We start from the raw sequence: 7,215 nt of genomic DNA, 5'->3' as shown, positions 1-7,215 counted from the left end.
AGAAATAATATCGGCAGCAACTGAGAGATTCATACCAAATAAATTAACAAATGACAGTACTGATCCTCCTTGGTACACAAAACGGGTTAGAAGACTGTTGCAGAAACAAGGAAACAAACACGCCAAATTTAAACAGATGCAAAATCCCCAAGATTGGCGATCTTTTACAGAAGCTCGGAATTTAGCGCGGACTTCAATGAGAGACGCTTATAACAATTCCCACAACGAAACTTTGTCTTGGACCTGGCAGAAAATCCAAAGAGATTCTGATCGTATGTGAAGCATGGTCGATTCACACTTAATGGAACGTCTCCGTCACGTCCGTAACGTCAAAACATTCCCCCTGCGTTTCTAATGGCGCTGTTCACACTCGACGTCACCGGCCAGGAACGTCTCCGTAACATCAACGTCACGCATTGTTTTGGAGAATGTTTCCCCGTTCATGACAGCGAGTCGACGTGATGTACATCTCTGGTTCTAGCGAAGGGCCGCCTCCATGTTTGCTCGAGCCATTTAAATATTTGGAAAGAGTGAGGTTATAGAGAGGAGAAGTACGAACGATTTGGTTATGTAAGTATCAATTTTTTATTGCTCCAAATTTCGCTATGTTATTTATTCCAATTACATGTATTTTCCTGTGCTTGTTGTTTTATTTTATTTCGTTTTTTGTTTAGCTTGTGGACTTCGACGAGTATGTAATGGAATTAGTTCCTTCACATTCAGAGCTGTACAACATGAGCGACGGTAGATACAGTGATTCTGTTAGGAAAGAATCACTGTGGAAGGAAATTGGATTAGAGATGGAGCGTCCAGGTAAATGAAACACTTCTGGCAAGGAATTTTAAATGGTACTTACATGTATGTGCGAAAGTTTTCTGTACAACGATAAATATATACAAGTGGACCACCATATGCAATGTGCCATGGTCAAAACGTTACATACGACCTTTTTTTTTTGAGATTTACAAACGCCAGCAACATAAATACACAGTGTTAATTAACCGAATTTTTGTTGTATTGACTTGAACCTAGCATTTCAGGACCTGTTAAATTGTGTTTTGCATATGGATCCTGTTTAGAACAGCAAATAGTTTGTCCGATTTTTTGCGCTGAATATTTCCAGTACTTTTCTGAGCAGAAATTTTTATGCTGTACAGTGTACAAATCCGAAAAGTAAAAGACATGCTTCATAAAATGCAACACTGTACCTGTAATTTCGAAACATTCCACTCTGTTAATATTTCTGTAATTTCCAGTGAAGGAAAATGGACATGGGTTGCACATATTGGCATGTTTTAAATCACAAAAGTGTTATTGCTGTTTTCAACAGAAGGAAGCAACATTTTTAATGTATGAAAGGCACATTTGTGGAGCATTAATTATAATTTGAGACAGACACATTTCTGAAAGTCTTTCTTATTCCCTGTTTCTGGATAGTTATCAAAAACATTTAAAGGGATTACAGAATATACAGTAACTGACTGCATTAAATCATTTGTAAAAATGAAGCTATGTGACAATGAAATACATAGGCAATCATTGTGGTAGCTAGCATTTAAAGAATTGCTGTTTGTCCTATTCTAAGATATATTTGGAGTCAGAAATAGTCTACAGGATGCAAATATGTTTGTTTGTAGTTTTATACATTACTTCATTATGCTTATAAAGTTTCTTCAGCTGTGTGTAGGCTATAATTGATATTTTTGTAGTGTGTGTTTACACTGAAAAATTTTGAACAATATGTTTTTATACACGCCTGCCAACTGCATTCCTTTTGTTAGCAACAACACTATAAAATATAGCAAAAGGTATGTTATGGTGTTGTTAGAAAATAATCATTTCATTTGCAAAAGTGACGCAGAAAATTAACACAGTATAAGACTATGTGCTGCTTAACAGCATAGCACATGAAAACTACCTCATATTCCTAGAAAGCTGTAAAAATATAAGAAAGCAAACTATAGGTGGTGTTCTCGTTATAAGTTTGGAGTGACCCTAAGTCATTTTTAAAAAAGCTTTTGAGTACTCCATGCACTCTAGTAACGGTTGTATATATTCTCTGATTTCAGTCCCTGCATGAAAGCAACAATAGGTGTCACTGAGAGGACAATTTAGAAAATTTGTTAACAAAAAGACAAAGAGTGGCCTAGGTGCCATACCCAAGAAGCTGTGGAAGTATGAGGAGATTATGGCTTACCTGCGCCCATACATGCAGGATCAGGAAACAGTTACTAATTTGACTGTTGACATTTGTTCAGATGAGGAAGAAAACAAAGATATGTCATCGCCTATTCTGGGCAGTGAAACTGACAGTGATTCGAGGCCAGAGACAATTAATGGACAATAGCGTAGTGCAAGAGGCGTAAAGAGAAGAATTACAGAATCTGCATCAGCTTCTCTGATGAATTATATTCTAACAACATAGCCAAAGAAAAATGATATTGACTGTTTTCCTCAGGGATAAGTGCCAGTATAAAAACATTGTCCCCAATGTGACAGATAAAAGCTATAGACGTAATTTATGGAAAAGTGTCTGCCTCAGAAAGGGAGCAGGTACTGGAAGGTATAAATGGTAATTCACCTTGAACAGTGTAGTTTGTTAGAACCTGTAATGTTGATTGTATGTATAAATTGAATTAAATAAAAAGTCTGTTGAAAATGATATTCTGTCTTACCAACCAAATTTTTGAGATGATCACCTATTCCTTAAACCCAAAGTTTTTTTTGTTGTGTTTGTGACTTATTTATGCTGGTGACTAGTATTTTAAAGAACCAAAAAGCCAAGTCAATAATGACTTAACATTAAAAAGGGATTTTCTTTCAAGCTAGGCTAAGCTACAGTAACAACAATTTTTTTCTTGTGATATGAATTGCTTTTCATAGTGAGAATGCCCCTAATGATATTACTTTTTAACTCCAATTCAAAGCAAAACATTTATGGAAAATTGTATTGCCCAATCCTAATTTCCAGGTTAGGGATGGGGAATAATTGTATGAGGCCACTAATTTATGAATAAAACACAAAAATTGTAGTATTTCAATTTCTTTATTGTTCAGTTATCACTGCCCCAATGAAGTAGGAAGCTACCAGAGTATTAAATCGTTGAATACATGACACCCCTTTTCTTCAAACTTTATCTTTAATGACTCACAATTGAGCACTTCAAGTGATCTGGTACTAGGAAAAAGTTCCAGAATAATTTACACACATAGGGAGTCACTCACTGTAACATATAGTGGAATTACAGACTTTTTTAAAAACAAAGAGAGCAAGTTGTTTGGAAACCTTTTGAACACAAATTTAAATTACTCCCATGGGAGTTGAAAGATCCCCTCGCTTCTAAACTGATACTGTTATTACTCAGCTTAACCTCGAGTCTGTAGAGGGTGGTATATGTGATGTACAGTATAACTGATCAGCATTTCCACCCAGAATTTGCGAGTGTAAGTCGGACCTTCCTTGATTCGCCTTGATGGGTCATGTCGTCGGATTTCCTCCTACCTGTGCGTGGTGCAGCTCCCGTAAATGTCGTCCCGTGTAGATTCTTCATTGGCGCATTGGATGTGTCTGTCGGTGGAAGCTAATTATCTGAAATTGCTGTCGATCAACATTGGCGTATCTATTTACTCGAAATTAACATTGAGAATGCCGTAATATCACTTTTATTCCTATTAGATCAATAATGAAATACTCATGTCACAAACTACTTGTAACCGAGAGCATGACGACCATCGAACAAGACAGGAAGAGCTCTTAACGCCGACTACCGACTTTGGCGCGCAGTCTGTATTTCTTACTAGTTTCGTCACAGTTCGTGGATTTCCGATCAAGTTCGTACTTACTGAGATATGCATTTGTTAATGAATGGGTGTGAATATTAATGAAGCAAAATTATGATAAATAGCTTTAAACATCCAGAGGCTCGTCCTAGTATTCATGTTGTCATAAATGACTTTAATAATTAAATATAAATAAACAAAATCGGTGACTTTCTCGCCAAGATGGCGGTACTTCCCGTCATGTATATTTCCCAGGCTAACGCTTGTTGCTACGCTCCAGCGCCGAGCCCCACCCCACTACGCGCGACACATGGTCCTTTCATCACCTAGGCAGCCAGCGTGGGAAATGCTCTTGATTCATGGCCGGCTACGGACTACAGCACTTCCTAACTATCTTGAATACAATCAGAGACAATAATTTATTAAAACTGATAAAAATATCTTCCTCACGTAAGAGGCACCCTACAGAGTCCACCAGTAGGGGAATTAAAATAAAATTTTTGAACTGTTCCCTCACAATAAAAGCAGATGATGTAGCGGAACTGCCTTGTCCATCTAATTCCTGCAGCCAGAGGGTCCCATTTGCTGCTTCAAGTTGTGCAGGAACACTTTCTTTAATGTAGTTAGGCAAAATACATGTCGTCATAGCTATCCTGTCCACATTCTCTGGCATTGCGTTAATTCTCCCTAAACAAATCTAAATTTATAAGCTAATTGCCCAAACGCATTTTCAGAGAGTTGACGAACTGTGGATTGCCTGGCATTAAAAGCAGTGATGCTAATATCTCCACTTGCTTGATTTTTCGGATACGGTCTTAATAAATAATGTTTTAATGGTAAGGCTCCATCACTAACAATCACATGTGGCACACCAGTACTAGAATGTCTCTTATCTTCAGCCACTTACAATTTGCCAAGTTCCAAAGCTTTCCCCAACTTGGAATGGGCAAATATGCTGCCATCACTATTTTTACTGTAAGACCCAATTTCTACGATTATGAACTTATAGTTTGCATCAACTAGTGCAAGAAGAGCTATAGGATATGCTTGTCTGTAATTAAAAAACTGGGATCCACTGTTTGGTGGAGCCACAATCGCAATATGTTTCCCATCAATTGCACCTATACAATTGGGGAAGTTCCTGACATCTCAAAACTGTTGTGCTATGCATTGCCAGTCTTCTTCTGTTGGAGTTGGAATTACTTCAGGCAGCCATCTTTCATTATATAATGGACAGTTGAATGCCCAAGTCATAAGCTTCAGTAGATGAACGCCATTGTCAGAAAGGAATAACCAGTTGCCCAGTACCTGAAAAACATTAGTGATGAATGAACAGTTATATAGAAAAGTTATCCAGCATAACTTACAATGTATACAATTTTTCACAATTTGCTATATATGACAGAACATGCATGTACATTAGTACACAAATTGAATTTTCAAAAGTTTTGAAGTTCTATACTTCCCATCTGTTGTCACAGTTTATCTATAGTGCACTTGCACTGTATGACAAATACTTTACATCCTGGATTCCACAGAAACCTATATATAGGTTTCTGTGGAATCCAGGATGTAAAGTATTTGTCATACAGTACAAACACAACGAAAAGCTAGAAAGTTGTTTCAATAGCAAAACTTTTTGTAACAGGTATGAAGAAGTATCTGCTTCTTTACATCCAGCCAACCAAAGCATTCACGTACAAACTCAGACCAATTTCTAGTACAGATGGTGGAGCTGTAGCGAGTGTAATAGTGGCCTTCACAGAGTTAACAAATATTACATCAAGTACAGTGTGGGACTTACGCATAAAACTATCCTATATTGGTTCAAATGGCAAAAATTTATAAACTGACAACAATAAGTATTGTATAACACCACTTATTTTTCGCAAAGTACTTCTTGAGAACTAAAACTGTGTTAATACACAGAGTGGGACAAAAAAGAAACAGATGCAGTTACTTGTATTTTGCTCACAGTTTCACATGTGGAAGAGCATTAACTAAAACTGTACAGTAACTTAAGTCTGTGTGGTGACAAAATTTAAAAATATGTTTAATACGAGTAGTTTACGACAAATTGCGTGTAACAGAAGTGACAGCAAAAATACTTTCATGGAAATGTCCAACCGATTTTAACCTAAACACATCATCAACTTCTGCCGTGGTGATATTGGTTGTCTGAACATCAAGGCATTCTTTGTAATAGTGAAATGGATCTTATTTAACAAGAAAAAAAACCTGCTGTTTCGACGTTCTAAAATACTTGAAGAAGGACTGTTCCTAATCTTCCAGATCCTTTTATAGTGTGTGGAACTCTCCAACGCTGTATCTATGTTTCAACATATTTCTAATCAATATCCTCCTCCGCTGCAATTCGTCTTCCTCATCAAGTGCTATCGCAATCACTGCTAAACTTCTTAAATTGAATAACCTTCTGTGGCGTCACAGAACGTTACGCTGACGTTCCTGGTAGTGCGAATGCTCGGACGATCTTGTGGCAACTGATGTTTCGTCACGTGACGGAGACGTTCCGTTGAGTGTGAATAGACTTGTATGTTAGTGGCAAGAAACAATCAATGCCTTCTCTGCGCGATAGCAATGGAGATACTGTCGAAGGCAGTGCTGATAATGCAGAGTTATGCCGGCCGGAGTGGCCGAGCGGTTCTAGGCATTACAGTCTGGAGCCGCGCGACCGCTACTGTCGCAGGTTCTAATCCTGCCTCGGGCATGGATGTGTGTGATGTCCTTGGGTTAGTTAGGTTTAAGTAGTTCTAAGTTGTAGGGGACTGATGACCTGAGAAGTTAAGTCCCATAGTGCTCAGAGCCATTTTTTTGCAGAGTTACTAAACACAGCCTTCCGAAATGCCTTCACAAAAGAAGACGAAGTAAATATTCCAGAATTCGAATCGAGAACAGCTGCCAACTTGGGTATCGTTGAAGTAAATTCCCTTGGAGTAGTGAAGCAACTTAAATCACTTAATAATAGCTCCATACTCAACATTCATATACAACCGTTTGCGCGACGAAAGATCCGTACCCAAAGACTGGAAAGTTGCACAGGTCACACTAATATTCAAGAAAGCCAGTAGGTGTAATCCACTAAATTACAGGAGCATATCGTTAACGTCCATATGAAGCAGGATTTTGGAACATATATTGTGTTTGAACATTATGAATTACCTCAAAGAAAAAAATGGTCTATTGACACACAGTCAACATGGGTTTAGAAAACATCGTTCCTGTGAAACACAACTAGTTCTTTATTCACATAAAGTATTGAGTCCTATTGAAAAGGGATTTCAGATAGATTCCGTATTTCTGGATTTCCGGAAGGCTTTTGACACTGTACAACACAAGCAGCTCGTAGTGAAATTGAGTGCTTATGGGATATTGTCTCTGTTATGTGACTGGATTTGTGATTTCCTGTCAGAGAGA

Source organism: Schistocerca gregaria, chromosome 1 (assembly GCF_023897955.1).
Source record: "Schistocerca gregaria isolate iqSchGreg1 chromosome 1, iqSchGreg1.2, whole genome shotgun sequence".
Classification (NCBI taxonomy): Eukaryota; Metazoa; Arthropoda; class Insecta; order Orthoptera; family Acrididae; genus Schistocerca; species Schistocerca gregaria.
The sequence above is the reverse complement of the archived record's forward strand: the minus strand, read 5'-3'. Positions refer to the sequence as shown.